The 17,244-nt window shown below is 41.0% G+C and overlaps 1 protein-coding gene across 1 annotated transcript in view; it reads right to left on the bottom strand.

Annotated features, from left to right (window-relative positions):
* The window catches only part of ADAMTSL1 (ADAMTS like 1), a 263,177-nt gene that overhangs the window by 150,039 nt on the left and 95,894 nt on the right, over nt 1-17,244 (bottom strand). The window lies entirely within an intron of this gene.

Below are 17,244 nucleotides of genomic sequence, written 5' to 3'. Positions count from 1 at the left end.
GGTAGAGTTCCATCTGAAATCAGGAGCACTGCTTACAAGGCAAAAAAATGGTGGGCAGTATTTAAAAGTTGCTGAAATGATTTTTTTTGGGGGGGGGCTTCAGACTCCTGTCAATATTTTATAGTTAACATGTTTATTATGAAATAGTAACATGATTAAATCTCAATGAAAGTTCATCTTCAGATTTACTATCTTACAGGGAACTTAGCATTTTGCTGAGGAAAATTGAGGTATCAGATCTAACCGTGCATTAAACCAATGAGTGCAAGAGACATGCTGATGCTTTTATTATACCAAAGAGTAGCTGGATACCCATGTTCTGCTATGAAACTATGTGATCCGGCTTGCTAAACAGACACTTATAGCTTGAAAATTAATGAGTAGTTATGATTGGCCTTTCCCCTCCCCTTCTCTCTCTCAGGCTTGCCCCACAGATGCCTCTCCTATCTTATCCCCTTCTCTCCCGCAGTCTAACTCCTTAGCATCAGAGCATTTTTCGGGGGGGGGAGGGGGAGTAGAATGTCTAAACTCCCAGTCTGCAGGCTGGATGAATCACACGCTGGCCATGCCCATGCCCAAGGTGCAGTTGGAACAGAGTTCTTTTCAGATGGGGAGGGGGAGTAGAATGTCTAACTCCTTAGCATCAGAGCATGTTAATAATAATATAAGAAATACTAATGATCTGATGGTCATTTCAAAAAATCCTTTCTTAGTGAGCACCTAGAAGCCAAAAGGAACAGTTGTGCCAAATTTCAAGTTTGTAGTTTTTACAGTTCTGGAGATTTCATGATGCTGTGTGAGTGATATTTCATTTTTATATATAGATGAGTAAAAAAAGAACACCCATTGCAGATAAAACTTTAAGTAACAGCTGTAATAATGACTTGTAGTGTCCTACAAGGCCTGTCTATGTAACTTTTATATTTGCTGTTGTCTTACAACATCATATTCCATCGTATCATTTGGGGGTCATCTCATTCTGGGTATTGCAGACTTTTTCCAGAGAGTATTCAGGCAGAGGAACGAGGTCATATATAAAACCAAAAGAAAGTCAAGGAATCTGAATTCTATTTTTAGTTTTTTTTTCCAACAAGAATTAAGGGCAAAATGTCTTCCTCAAAAATTTTTGTGACCTTGAGTGCTCCATTCAAAAGCAAAATAGAGTCTGATCCATAAAACAGATGAGTCAAAGAAGAAGGATCCAGATGAGTATGCCATTTCAGTTTTTGATTAACTATTCAGGCTTAAAGCATTTTTACATAGGCTTTACAAAGCTTAAAGTAATGACATGCATTTCAGAAGATCAGATTAACACTGAAATATTCTTTTAATATAAGCCATTGAAGTTAAATTTGATCTAGTTTAAATTGAATCTGTTCAAATTTTCCTTAGCTATATAATCTGACTCTCCAAAAATACGATTTGTTAAAATATAGTTACAAACACAGCATAAGGATATAGATATGTATATTATAACATCCCGTAGTAGTACATTTCTTTTAGGTTCAAATCAAAGTAACCAGAATAAGAATCTGAACAGTATGAAGCATCATTCCCATGTTTTTTAACATTTAGGAAACTAGAAATACTTAAAGGTACTTTCTTAAATCAAGTATTTTAGTCCTGGAAAGTATTATTATTTTTTTAAAAAAAAATCAAAGCTATAAATTTAATAGGGTACATGAGATCTAAGGCTGTCAGACTTCAATTGCAGAGACTGTGCCTGTTGCTTTAAGAAATTCACAGCTGCAAAACAAGAATGCAGCTGTGACTTCTCCCATTCCGTCTGGCTCTCCCCTTTGTTCCCTATGCTGTTTAATTCGGCATGTGTGAGAGAAGCAACAGATAAACTACACCATAGCGGCATCTGTGATATTTGGCAATTCTAGACAGATTTCTTTCAACTTTGGAGTCTCCTACTTCTCTAGTGCTAATCATCTGTATTAGGGATGAGAAGTCACACGTATTTGTACTCTGATGTCAGAACCAAGGAGCAATCATGGCATGGGTCAAACTAAAGTCCTTTGATGTTCAACTAGTTGTGGCTGTAAAATAGGCTGATTTAGCCTGTTAGTTCAATAATATGCAACTCACCTGACCCTTATGTTTCCCCTCTATTTCTCCTCCAAGGTCTAAATTTTTTGTTTCCAGTTTGAAATTATTCCCCTCCCCTCTCCTATCCGAATATGATTTGTAGTGAGTGTTTAACTGGCAGGAGCTAACTATAGGTTTACAGTTTATTTAAGTTTGACTAACACTTACAAAAGAACAACAGCATCCTGGTGAGGTGGGCGTGGGAATGCAAAACTGTGTTGTGGTGTCCCAAAGCAAGTCCTTTTTGTATGTGCATTGTGATGTTGCGTGAATTTACAAAAAGGCAAGACAGTGATGTGATGCTGCTGTCATTATTCTGATGAAAACGGCAAATTCCCATGGACGCTCATGAGAGAAGAGTAAATGAGTTAGACTTGCTTGTAACAGTAATAGTAATAGAGTTGGAAGGGACTTTGGAGGTCATCTATCAGGGGTAGTATTCACTTACCTACCGGTTCGCAAATGTGAGCGCACACTCAAGCTTGCTTCGCTCGCACACACCGCCCCACGCATGTGCTTTTGGCTAAAAAAAGGGCCTAAATGGGATGCCATAGATCCAGGGCGGGTGGTCAGGGCCACCCGCGATATCCGCTACCAGTTCAGGTAAACTGGTTCGAACCAGTAGAATACCACCTCTGGTCCAACCCCCTACTCACTATTTCTGATAAATGGCTATCCAGTCTCTTCTTGAAAGCATCCAGTGATGAGGCACCCACCACTGTTTAAGTATATAGGGGAACATTTTTGTCTTTTACATCAAACTAGGAAAACACATCAGTGTACAAACATTATAAAAATAGGGTCAGAAAAAGAGAGGAGGCCTATTCCTTTCCTGAATTGCGAGCTACTTTTTAAAAAATACTGAAAATAAGGGATTTTCAGAAAGATGACGACACTCCTAAGCAATTAAAACAAAAATATGCTGAAGATTTAAAGCTGGTAATTCAGATTTGTCAGCACCACTAATCATATCTTCTGGACTCATGGCTGTTTGAAAAATACATAACTCAACATAGAGGTCTAATAAAAAGAGAGCATGTTTTTCACCACATGCATGGATTTTAAGTATCTGTGGTACTTAACAGCAGTCAGTCTGAACTTCTGTGAGCTTATAATAAAATGCAGCAGAGCAAATTCATTGTGCTTTTAAACGGTTATGGAAATATATTTTTTTAATCTGTGGGTTTTAAAAAAGCCACACAAAGGTGTATAGCTACAGTAAACAAAAATTTCATTGACCTCTCATAGAATTAGCAGCCCTATTGAAATCATATGGATATTGCAGAGATAATTTTGCATTGCATAATCATAAGAGGGATATGATTTCCTGAAGACATTTATTGAACTTCTGCCACTGAATTTCAGCAAAAGAAAGCTACAGAATTTAATTTCAAGCAATTGATCAGAATTTTGAAGAACCAATAAAAAGAGGGCATCAGATGAGCCGAATCACTTACAATAGTGCATTCTTTCTGCAAAACAATGATATCTAATGCAGCGGTCCCCAACCTTTCTAGCTCCATAGACTGATGGCAGTGGCAGGGAAGGGGATGGCTTCACACACACAACCTAGCTGCTGTGCATGTGCAAATTCGTGTCTCGCTCACTCCTTGTGCAGCCTGGTCTCAATGGGCTGCAGATGTACCGGTCTGTAGTCTGGGGGGTGGGGACCTCTGATCTAGTGGAACCCCAGAGATATGCCTTCTCAGGGCACCTGTCCTTTAGAACAGCCTTCTCCCTTATTGTTCTGACCTAGGCTTCCCAAAAGCATGAAGCAAATTCCTTGTCCCGACAAAAAACCCTTTTATTAATTGACTGGGAATTTTGCTCATTTACATACAGCAAAGTCTGTCAAGGGAGGATTTGTAGTTCCAGACCTTATATGGTGTAGAGAGCTGCCAGGCCAATATCTGCAAAACTTGGCAAGGAGTCTTGGAGAGTCTTGAACCAATTAAGCGAACTAATTTTCCCCTGCAAACTCTACTCCCCTTTTGCTCCTCTTTTATTTCCTCTGGGAGGGGCCATTCATCGTCCACCCATGGCCTTATTCCCAAGTCAACCCCTGTTCTTTAGCTGTTCCCTTTGTCTGGCAACTCTGTGCATGCGCATACTGGGAACAGGCTCCAGCTGTTCGTCTGCCTCACTGATGTCTGACTCTGAAGGCAGTTGATAAGTGGCATACAGCTCTGGCCTCCTCTCTGCCTCTGATGCACAGCCCTCATCAGAGCCTTCCCCAGACTCCAGGACTGGCCCACATTCCTCCCCAACCTCCTCACTGTCTGAATCTGCTGCCAGTTCTGCTGGTAGGCCACAATACTTATATCCAGAGGGCCCCAACCATACTGACTGTTTGTAAGTATGACAATCATGAAACCATGATGACCTGGCTTTGCCCTCAGAGATTAGGATTGGGACACTGGTAGAACCTGATAAATTATGGTATGTTCCTGTGATGGACCTTGATTACTTACTGTGATCATTTTTAATTCCATTTTATTTTCTTTTATATTAATTTTATAAACTTGGTGGGGAGGGTTTGCACCATATGTCAGTCACCCAGAATTACTTGTTGAAGATGTACACCATATAAATGACCTGCATAAATACATAAATAAAATCCAGCATTGCATCTGCCTGTTACTCTGAATAGCAACTGTCCTGCTTACCAACAGAAATGTTCCATCTCCTTTACCCCCAAGAAATTTGTCATTGAAAAATTACCATCACCCCTTACTCAGAACATAAACATTGCCTTGCGGAGAAGCCATTTCTATACGGCCCTCATTAACAGGTGTATGATTATTCCACATTAGAGATGGAAGGTGGGTGCCAAACTCACAAGGAAAAGCAGATGTCTCAGAAGACAGGAATCAGACTTCGAACAAAAAGGACATATCCCTTTTTGTAGACATTCCTTCCTCCTGGTTGAGGCAGACTCTATTTTTTCTATTAATAAGTCAAGATCAGGGGAGACAACACTAGTCCTCGACTTACAATCATAGTTGAATCCAAAATTTCTGTTGGTAAGCAGGACAGTTGTTAAATGAATGTTGCCTCATTTTATTACCTTTCTTGCCACAGTTGTTAAATGAATCGCTGTGGTTGTTAAGTTCGTAATCCTTTTGTTAAGTGAATCTGGCTTCCCCATTGACTGCTTGTCAGAAGGTCACAAAAAGTGATTGCATGGCCCTGGGAAACTGCAAGTGTCATATATATATATGAGTCAGTTGCCAAGTGTCTGAACTTTGATCATGTGACCATGGGGATGCAACAACAGTCATTAAGTGTGAAAGTAGTCCTTGACTTACAACACTTCATTTAGTGACTGTTCAAAGTTACAATGGCACTGAAAAAAGTGAGCTATGGCCATTTCCCCAGTTTCACAGATAATGCACAGTTTGCATTATCCCTATGAACATGTGATCAAAATTCAGACCCTTGGCAACTGGTTCACATTTATGGCAATTGCAGTATCCCCGGGGTCATGCGATCACCTTTTGCGACCTTCTGACAGGCAAAGCCAATGGAGAAGCCAGATTCACTTAACAACCGGGTTACTGACTTATCCACTGCAGCGGTTCACTTAACAACTGAGACAAGAAAGATCATAAAATGGGGCAAAACTCACTTAACAAATGTCTCACTTAACAACAGAAATGTTGGTTGTAAGTCAAGGACTACCTGGACCCTTATCTGCTTAGAAGCTTAAGCACAGCTTTAGCAGAGGAAAAATAGTGCAAGCACCAGAATACAACTCCAATTAATTGCTTACTATGGTCTGAAACAATTCCCCGGCATGAGACCAAATGGCTGTCTTTCAAAGGGAAGGTTTTATTCTGTAGCCTTTATGCTCATATTAAGAACACAGAATAATATAATAACAAAGTTGGAAGGGACTCTGTCTGGGCAAACACCGAGTTGAACTGGCTGGATAGAAAATTGTGATATATTTTTATCACACCAAGATTCATACCTAAAATATGTTCACAAAACAATATACGACACCAGGTCAGCAACTTAAGGCAATGAGGCTAGTGTAGGCCATAAATTGGTATCAAAATGAAGGCCTACCATCTATACCCCACAGTTATAATTATGTTTTCAATACACATGAATTTTGGCTCTTCTTACAAGTTTTTTTTAAAAAAACAACAACACATAAACCAGCCCAGCAATGACAAATCTTTCTTGAGCCTTGCCTGTTCATAAATGCCTCAGGGTGAAGTCTTTTTCATATTTGTTCCTTGTTACCATTGAGAAACTTGGCCAGGAAATAGTATAATAAAAACAAGCCAGAAAAGCTAGCCAGGCACAGATAAATCTCCCCCCCCCCAAAAAAAAGGTCCTTTCTGCGCCACAAATTTTACGATCAAGTGCCTAATATTGGAACGGGTGTCTCTAATCTACTTAAACACTTGCTTTTAATTTGAACTTTGTTCGTATCTTATAATCTGCTTGACGTGTACCCTGTAGCTTTAGTCTGGTTATTTGAATAACTACAGATGACAGGATGCAGTGTGAGTAAAATCTCGGCTCAAGTTGGTCACCAGAACTGACTGCAAGGGAGATGTAATTTACTTACAGACTGTGTTGTAAACTAATCTCAAAAGATTGTGAAGAAAGAGAAAAATGTCTACGCCTGCAAAAAATGGAGGTTAGGAATCCTAATTCTGCTCAATTTCCCGCACAAATAAATGTGCCACAGGCTCCAAAAGATAAAACGGAAAGGACTGCTTATTATTTTAACATAGAAAGAAATTTAACAAGGATCTTAATACATGTCACATTATTCCATCTTCTAAAGTGATCATAAAATGTGAAAATGATACACCTTCTCTCTGTACTCTTGCTTCTTTGAGAAAGAAAAAGGAAATGAAGAGAAGGGCCGCTATGGAAGTACTACTTCAGACGTTTACACATTTCTTCTGCAAAATACACATGCATATAACCTATTCAGAGAAAGAAACCTGGCCTTTTATGGACCATGATACTAGGGCAAGGGTATCAAATTTGATTTCATTGTGGGCCGCATTAGGGTTGTGTTTGACCTTCGTCACTCATGTCAGGGGTGCCTCCTGGTGGCCCGAGTACTCTGCCAGCAAAAATGGAGCTCGGGAGCTGAGATGGCTTCCTACAACCCTCTGTCAGCGGAAACAGAGCTTGGGAGGCCCGCACAAGCTCCATTTTTGCTGGGAGAAGGTTGCAGGAGGCTATTCGCTGGCAGAGGCACTGTGGGCCGGTCCTTCGCTGTTTCCAGGCTGGCCCTGGGGTCCAGATCTAAGCACCCCGTGGGCCAAATCTGGCCCCCGGGCACTGAGTTTGACACCCATGTACTAGGGCAACTGTACAATGAACTAGGATACTTTGGTGATGGTAACTTGTATCTTAATCACACTGTTAGATTACTCTTAACACACTCTATGTGGGAAGCTTTTGAGGTGACCCAGAAGCTGCAACTGGTTCATAATGCATCAGCTAAATGGCCATGATTACACAACACTTTTAAAATCACTGCACTGGTTATTCACAGTATTTCAGGCTCAACCTGAAATGGTATGTTAGCATCAGGATACACCAAGCATTGCCTTGTCAAGAATCAATCTCCCCCTCCCCCCCTCTCTCTCTAAGTATGAATGATTTGAGGTAAAAGCATGTTCAAATAATTGTAGTCAAATGAGAATTGTGGTACATTGATAGTAGGATATACAAAGATTTTTTTATTTAAAGTGTATAATCTAATATGAACTATAAGTAATGACTGTGAAAGAAATGCACGAAAGTTATCTGTAACCAATCGACACGCTTTCTACAAGATGTAATGAAGGATGATTCTTTTTTTGTGTTTTTGTTTAATTAAAATAAAAAAAACATTTAAAAAAAGAATATGAGATTTCTTATGCTATCTTCATTGAAAATATGGGAACTGTATGGTGAGCATATGCTTGATGTATTTATTTTTTTTATGAATTTCTGGGGGATGTTTGAGTTCCTTTCCCCCCCCCCCTCTACCTTAGGAATGCTTTGAGTGTGAAACTCCCTACAGATACATTTGATGAAAAGATTATATGATATAAATCTCTTCCAGATTCTATCATATGTTATAGAGAAGGTTGCAATCTCTATTTTGTTTTTGAGGGGCATGGGGGTAATAACTGTTACACCACAGGTGCATTACATTTATAACCACATTTGGACTTTTGAATGGCATATCATGGAACACATAATAAATATAGTATGTGAATAATATACATAATATGTGAATGGGATTTGGAAAAATAAATCTGATTTAATTATAATTGCATAAAATTTAAAATTAACTAATTTGATGAAGTTACAAGATCCCCATTGAATCATCTCCTGATTAAAGCCACAAAGCAAGGGTGAAATGCTACCAATTTAGACCTGAACCGGTAGTAAAAAAAATACTTAACAAAGTAAAAAAATGTTCAGACAATCAGCTGTGCTGCGCAATGGTTGGAACTTTTTTTTTTACATTTTTTGTCCGTTTTTGTTCCCAGGAGGCTTCCCTGAGGCCTGCTGGGCCAAAAAACGGAGGGGGGGTGCTATGAAAGAAAGAGAGAGAGAGAGAGAGAGAGAGAGAGAGGGAGGAGGGGAAAAAGAGAGGGAGGAAGGACCACAAACCTGGCACTAGACACAGCTTCAGAGGATACTGTGAAAGAGCATAGCAATCCAGGGCTGGAAGGGACCTGGAGGTCATCTAGTCCAACCCCCTGCTCCAGTAGGACATTGTTAAAGTGAGTTTCTGTCTTTTGACCACCACCACCCCAGCCACATGACTACATAGCCATGCCCACCCAGTCACATGACCCCCATCAAGCCATGCTCACAGAACCGGTAAGGAAAAAAAATTAGAATTTACCACTGCTCCAAAGGTCTATCAAAGTAATGACCAGCATTTTAATTTGGACCCAGAAGCTGACTTGCTGCAATTTAAGTGCGATTCTGCTGTAGCAGCATCAGCTGCATTCTGCATTCGTAGTATAGTAGCTTCTAATTGGTCTTTGTTAGCCCAAACATGAGCTAATAAGAGCAAAAGTCAGTAGCTCGGTTCGCCCGCATAACACCTATCCTCCGCGAGCTGCGCTGGCTGCCTGTAGATCTCCGGGTGCAATTCAAGGTCTTACTTACCACCCATAAAGCGCTCCATGGTAGTGGATCTGACTATTTGAGAGACCGCCTTCTGCCAATAACCTCCCTGCGTCCCATCAGATCGCATAGAGCGGGCCTCCTCCGTATTCCATCCGCCAGCCAGTGCCGACTGGCGACTACCCGGAGGAGAGCCTTCTCAGTTGCTGCTCCGACGCTATGGAACAATCTCCCCGTGGAGATTCGTACCCTGACCACAGTCCAGGCCTTCCGTACAGCCCTTAAGATCTGGCTAGCCCGTCAGGCCTGGGGATAAACTCTTCTGCCCCTCCCGAATGCTGAGTGAATGTTGTGTTTTAGTATTTTTTAGTTATTTCACATTTTTTTTTCCTATATTTGTCTTCACTCCCCTTCCCTTATTATTGTAAGCCGCCCTGAGTCCCCTCAGGGAAAAGGGCGGCCTATAAATGCTAAATAAAAAAAAAAAAGCTCCTGATCCAAGAACAGAATCGATTGAGATACTTGGCTGAGGCCTCTATCTGCTAATCTATCAGGAAGAATAATAAATCCAAGACTACCTCCAAGTTGTACAACCAACTTTTTAGGGGTAGGGTGGTGGGGTCTTGTCCAAAAGTTGGAATTATTCTGGAACCAAAGAGTTCCTAACTGAATAACAATTGTATCTTGCTGTGATTCATCCTAGTTACTTATAGCTTCATTTGTCTTTCTTCTGGTGCCTTATGGCTTGCTTATGAGTTCCTCATAAACCTAAAGTGGTTCCTTGAGGGAGTAGATAAAGTAAAGGTAAAATATGTGCTAGTCCTTCCCAACTCTAGGGGATGGTGCTCATCTCCGTTTCAAAACCGAAGAGCCAGTGCTGTCCGAAGACGTATCCATGGCCATGTGGCTGGCATGGATAAATGTCGAAGGGGCACAGAATGCTGTTACCGTCCCACCAAAGGTGGTTTCTATTTTTCTACTTGCATTTTTATGTGCTTTGAACTGCTAGGTTGGCAGAAGCTGGGACAAGTAATGGGAGTTCACTCCATTATGCGGCACTAGGGATTTGAACTGCCAATCTTTCTGATCGACTAGCCTGAGGGAGTGGGTACTTTAGTATATTCAATGAATGTTCAAATCAGCATCAAGATTAGCAATGTTATCTCCAAAGTACCTTACACCAGGGGCGTGTAGTCAGGGGAGGCAGGGGAGGCAGAGTCTCACCACTGTCATCATGAAAAGAAAAAAAAATGTAAAAGGAAAAAGGCAAGAGCTGAGGTCAGGCTGAGCTAGTTGCTGCCAGAGTCACCGTGGATGACTCTGCTTAACTGTTTTAAAAAGCCTCTAAAAAGTGCCCTCTACAGGAGGAGTCAGGAGAACGATGTGCCTCATCTAGTCTGACTTTAGGAGTTTTATGATCACTCGAGCAGAGTGAAGCAAGAGTTAAAAGCCTAAAAATTCCTGACGTAGGTGAGGCACATCGTTCTCCTGCCTCCTCCTGTAGAGGGTGCTTTTTAGAGGCTTTTTTAAACAGTTAAGCAGAGTCATCCACGGTGACTCTGGCAGCAACTAGCTCAGCCTGACCTCAGCTCTTGCCTTTTTCCTTTTACATTTCTTTTCTTTTCATGATGACAGGCAAGAGCAGAGTTGAAATCCTCTCTGAAACAGCTGGAAAAGGTACGTGTGGGTCGGAGGAAGGGGGAGGAATTCAAACTTCATCCTCAAGTGTAGATCCATCCCCAAGTGTAGTTTGATTGCAGGCAGAGCCACGTTGCCTTTTCAAACACACACACAGAGAGAGAGAGAGAGAGAGAGAGAGAGAGAGGGAGGGAGAGAGAGCTGGATAAAACTAGATAAGCCCAGCTTCACTGATTACAAGTTTGAAAGCAACGTGGCTCTGCCTGCAATCAAAGGCTTGGATAGGAAGGCAGCAGGGGAATGGGGGGGGGGGTATGGCAGAGGAGCTGCTTTCAAGCCATTGGAAAATATATCCAATCCAACTTCTCTGTGTGCGTGTGTCTGTTTGAGAGAGGGGGGAGGGAGGGAGGGAGGGAGGAAGGAGGGGGAGGTAGACGAAAAAGAATGAAGGAAACTTTTTCACAAAGGAGAAAAACAAATGCTGTCGCTTTAAATCAGGACTGAGCATGCCTGGCTGTGGAATTCTGGGAGTTGAAATCCACAAGTCTAAAAAAAATTGAAACCCACCACTATGTCAGTGCCTCACCAGCCATAAACCTGACCGCACATCACTGCCTTACACATTTATTGAAACATGTTTTTGAAGGCTTCATATGAGTTTTCTTGGGCAGATAATAAGCCTTGACAACCCTAAAGATTTCTGCTTGGTATGACTTGATGATGCAGAGGAGTGTACAACATCCTTTCTTTGCAACTTTTACAACTATGTAACAAGTGCACAAGTGTGCTAGGTTTCAAGATGACTCTTAAAACTGTCCATATTGTAACTATCTCTTGACCTGGTCTACTGTCAAGGGCTTCCCAGAAAATACCACATGTCAGTACTTTAGGGCAATCACATCAATGGCCCCTTCTGTTTCCCCTTCTGTTAAATCAACAAGGGTACAGATAAGGTCAACAACCCTGGCTTCTGGAAAATTCCCCAGAGCACCAAAACATTCATAAAATCCCATCAGTCTCTTCTGTATCACATTAACAATGATAGTATTAAAGTTTGGTAGCTTTGGTAGGTTTGCAGATAGCCTGTGAAGGCTGCATACAAACGTTTGTGTGAAGTTTGTAAAGAACTATGGTAAAATAAGGAATCAAATTAAGTGTAACACATCTTGAAATCCTTCTGTAATGTTATATTTGTGAACTCTAATACAGCTGACTTTTCAATATTTCTAGGGCTAACATGTGGATTTGAACAGCGTAATCTTTCCAACTTCTGTCTTGTGTAGTGTTGCCATTTCTAAATAAAACTGGCCTTTGGTTAACTAAATGTGTGCTTTAGGACAATGTGTGCATTTTAGACAAGGTATGTTCCTATAGTGAGAGCCAGTTGGATGTAGTGGATAAAATTTCAGACTAGAAACCAGGAGACTGTGAGTTCCAGTCCTCCCTTGGGCACCAAACCAACTGGGTGATCTTTGGCCAATCACTCTCTCTTAGCCCTAGGAAGGAGGCAATGGCAAACTACTTCTGAAAAACCTTGCCAAGAAAACAGGGATTTGTTCATGCAGGCTCTGAAAATTGACCATGAATGAATGGAAGAAAAAAAGGTTTTCACAGATTCACTTCATAAGATATTTTAAAAATGGGTAGAGTTTATGAGTATCTGATTTTCAGGGGGAAAGCCCCAAGTTCAATTACTGTTATCTTCAAATAAGACTAGATTTATCCTTGAATTCTTAGAGAGCCTCTTCTATTTGTTGTGAGTTCACCCAAACTCTTTAAAATGAGATGGGCAGCTATATCAAATAAATAATAATTTGGTGTTAAAAATACAGTTTAAGCCAGAACCCTATGGTACAATACTGTAAGCATTTTTGAAAAAGATATAAATTAATGTGAAGAGAATGTATTAAAAAGAGAATTTATTCTATATATATTTATCAAAGAACACATAAGAAATTGGCATGCATCAGAAATAAACCAATTCATTCATTCTTCTGTAATTCTGCACCAGTGTTATAGTTCTGGTATATAGAAACCCATACAAAAGAGATACAGAAAGCAATAAACAGAGCTCCCTTTTTGCTGGCAGAGGGTTGCAGGAGGCTGCAGCAGCAGGAATTTATTTATTTATTTAGTTTGTCACTCATGTACAAGATAAGAGAAATAGGAATAAACATGAATAAGAACACAGGAAATGGGTACAAATAAAGGGGTACAGTAGAACAGGGATACTTATGCATGCCCCTACGTGCATAATGGAAATTATGCAAAATGGAGTTTAGGAGCCCGTTTTCCTGGCAGAGCACTTGGGCCACCATAGGTGCCCGCGACATGAGTGACACCAAGCTGGCCATACCCACCCTCCCCTCCAAGGTGAAACACAATCCTGACATGGCTCTCAATGAAATCAAGTTTGACATCCCTGATTTAGACAATTCAGCAAGTATAACAGAGCTTTCCCTGCTATAGCCCTTTGAGCCAGTCTTGAGGACTAGGTGGGCAGGTCCATGCAGCTTTCTTGGCAATATTTGCAGAGGCATTTTCTTCTTCAGGGATGTTTTAGTTTAGAGCTAAGAAATTGTGACTCACCCAAAATCACCCAGCTGACTTCAGTACGTTTAGGGCATAACTAGATTTCAGTTTCCCCTCTCCTAGTTCAGCACCTCTAATCACTACATCAAACTGAATTTGCTTTACATCCTTGTGTAAGCTGATCCCAAAGAAAACGTGAAAATGCACATGACTGATTCTTAGCAACTGTTCACAGTTACGACGGAGCTCCCAAAAGATGCTTATGACTCAGTTCTGCAGTTCCAACAGCCACTCTCTCTTCTGTGATCCCGTGACCATTATTTTTGAGTGCTCAGCAACCCATCCACGTTTATGGTCTTTGCAACATCCTGCAATCACGTGACTGCAATTTATGAAGTTTTTGCTTTGCTTTACTTCCAGTTTCTGGCAAAAAAAAAACCCACAGCAAATAATGGATTCACTTAGCAACCATGAATATCGCTTAATAACTGCCGCATAAAATGGATCCAGGAACATGGTGACCTGCTTTATGATCGTCACGACTTACAACCATAATTGTCAAGTTCAATTACAGTCCTAAATGGAAAACTACCTGCAAGCAGAAGAAATATTTAAGAACTTATTGTGAGACCCATGGCACTAACAGTGAAAGCATTTTTGTTCCAACATTTTTAAAACGGCCTGCCGGACAGCATATTTATTTTAAATATACAAAAACCTTGCCCATCAATCTTTGAAATACATCAAAGTATTAAAGCACCAAGAATCATTACAAGCTAGCACGCTATAGTATTCACATTATAGCATCTGTAATTCTTCCTTAGCTTCAATGACTTCATTATACAGTTGGGTATCAGCACTTGAGCCATTCCAGCTGAAAGCACGTACATTTGCTTTTAAACACACAGAGCTTCTTTTGTTGATAGAAACTAGTCTTTTGGTCAAATGCAAACAGCAGCCCCCAGCCCAGTCCACTGGAGTGCATCTTTATTGTCAGCATTGGAGCCAAAAGAGGCCTTCTGTTGTGCAATCAGATAATTGGCTTGTACCCTTGTGAAACCAAATTCGGTAGGTTCACCCTGACCTCAGCAAAACGCTGAGGTTTGGACTTGGAGATCTTACATTGCAATTCAATCTGTACGCTGCCAAGGAAAGTTCACACAAACAACAGAAAATGAGAGAGGCAGAAGCATAGCTGGCTGGAATAAAAATGTTTCAAAAAGTCACTAATTTTCCAAATAGAAGGAAGATAGCCAGCATTCATTTGCATTAAAATGGGTGTTTAAAGGCTTGAACTAGTTAGCATTTTTTCACTGAATGCACTGCAGAACTTGAAGCCATTTTAAAGACAACCAGATGATAAATCTATTCATCATAAAATAAATGTCACTGAGCCTGGAGCCCTGGATGTGGTTGAGCCCATGTAATGATGTTAATTCTTGTGGCTGATTGTTTTTTCACAGATGGTCTATGTGCTATTTAAAAGTCTGTTATATTTTTTAAATCTTGTTTTAAGTGTTGTTAGCTGTGCCCGGAGTCGTGTAGTTAAGATAAATACATATAAATTCAATAAACAAACAAACAAATCCTTCAAATGAGGAGATAAGTTTGATTCCTCCTAATGTTTAGGATCAGACTGCTAATGGATGGAACTGAGTTGAAGTTTCATAAAGAATAACCTGTCTTGGTTTATATAATTGTTGCATTGTTTTGCATCATTATCATTATGTCACGACCTAAAAGCCTTTGGGAAAATGATGGTCAAGAGATCACAACCATACATTTACAAATCCTGGAACACAAAGCCAAACCTTGTTTGAAGCACCTGGAAATGAGGATGCCTTGAGGCAGGTATGGACAACCTGCATATCACCCTCTTGGCAGGGTTCCCAGACCTCTGATCACCTTTTAAAAGCAAAAAAACCCCAGACATTTCTGGCCTAAATGTTGCTATGGTATGAGAAGAGTAGTATGTGTTTCCCTTGGCTTGTGGTAAAGGGAAATTTCAATGCATCAGAAATTCATCTTGGTGTTCTCTTCCTTTTCCCCCTAGCAGAAAAGCTTAAAATTAGCATGTTCCCAAGTAAGAATGCAATGATGCTGAGCAGCCAGTGGTGGGTTACGACTGATACACCCCAGCATGGTGTACCGGTGCCTGCCGGGAGCACCAGGTACAGTTCTGGTACGGTGCTCCAGAGGGCCGGCCTGCCCGTGCTCCTTACTGATATTTGAGGTTTTGGGGGCTGCTGCACATGCGCACGGAGCATACGGCACCTACCCGATGCTCCACCGAGCAGCTGGAGCATCGCGGGTGGTAAGTAGGCATTTGAATGCTGCACTTGTGTGCACGCGCGCTGCATATGTTCATGTGGTTGACGCCTGGCCCCGTTGCACCATGCGGGTTGCACCAGGATCTGGAACCCACCACTGTGAGCAGCATATATGTGTGTGTATACAGGTGTTGGTGTACTTAAATTGATATGGCTTCCAAACAGCTAGGCCACCATCGGGATAGCCTCTAGCATTCAAAAAGTAACCATTCACACAAAATGCACACATGCCAACTCATCACATGCTCACTTCAAAAGCTCCAACATTGTCCACGTGAAGCATTGTTAGGAGGCCGCCAGGTGAAGAAAACAGCATCACATTTAAAAGAATGCAGTAAATTGTTGCTGCTTTCTGACAGCACGTATTGAATGGGAAATTAAGAGTTGACAATATATTCTTTGCAGACAGCTGGTCATTTACATCCTTTTAGAGGGTTGTGGAAGCATAATTTTTTGCAGACTACAGGAATGACCCTGAGGACACAGATAAACCTCCAAGTGCTTCTATGACCTTCTAAAACGATTCCCTACTATCCTGTCAGAGCTAAAAGAAGCTTCTTGGATGAGAACTGAAACATATTCCAAGAAAAAGAAGAAAGTCCAGTTGCCTCCTGAAAAAGTACCTTTGGGACAACCTGACCTGGATGACCGAGAATCTCTACAGACAGTTGGCAATATGGTTGTCACAACAGATCAGATGATACTTGCACTGCACAGCTGTTTTCTTGCAATGCAGAGTATAAGGAGCATCTTAGCAGGATGTCAAAGCCAATATATTCAATACTTTTGGAATGTGTGTAAAAAGTATATTTAGCCCAAATGTTCATCTTCCTTTCCTCTTTTGCACAAGTTTTAGGATTCATGCATGGCTTCCAGAGACAGTCTTATAGATTTTGAACCTAGGCTCGGATCTAGAAGCCCCTTTGTATTGTATTGCCAAAGCTCAATACTAGAAACTGGGGAATAAGATAGCGAGAATGAGAAATATGCCTTTCCTGCTGTCAAAATCATAATTAATTGTCCTGTGCTTTAGATTAGGGATACCAGTTTTCAGAAAGAGTTACCCGATTTCCAAGAAAGCTGAGCCACATAGTATTTTGCTTTAAGAAATAAATGGCTGGAAGGCAAGTTGCCTGTAAATTTTATCTGTCTTGCATTAACCATACCCCGCTTAGCACTACTGCCAGCTCAGACTGGAGTCTGTCAACTTGGCACAAGAAAGGCTTCCCCCTCCTTTCTTATACCAAACTGACACAGTGGTGAGTACAGTATGGTTTACAACAGCTGATAAATCTAACTAGGGAGATCTGCTGATTGTATCTGAACAAGGCTGCAGATGTCAGGACAGACAGCTGAATGATTTACAGCCACATGTTACATGTGCTTTGGTTGAAGGAGGATTTGGGAGATGGCCGAGGGAAAGGCATCTTTAAGAAACCAAGACAGAATAAATTGTCTACAGAATTTCAACGGAAAGGCTCATTCACACAGCAGAGGTGGTATTCAGCAGGTTCTGACCAGTTCTGGAGAACCGGTAGCGGAA

The sequence above is a fragment of the Thamnophis sirtalis genome, unplaced genomic scaffold (assembly GCF_051295495.1).
Source record: "Thamnophis sirtalis isolate CommonGarterSnake01/CBP01778 unplaced genomic scaffold, rThaSir2_p1.2 scaffold_5, whole genome shotgun sequence".
Classification (NCBI taxonomy): Eukaryota; Metazoa; Chordata; class Lepidosauria; order Squamata; family Natricidae; genus Thamnophis; species Thamnophis sirtalis.
Note: the sequence above shows the minus strand (reverse complement) of the source record. Positions and strands in the feature narration are given on the sequence as shown.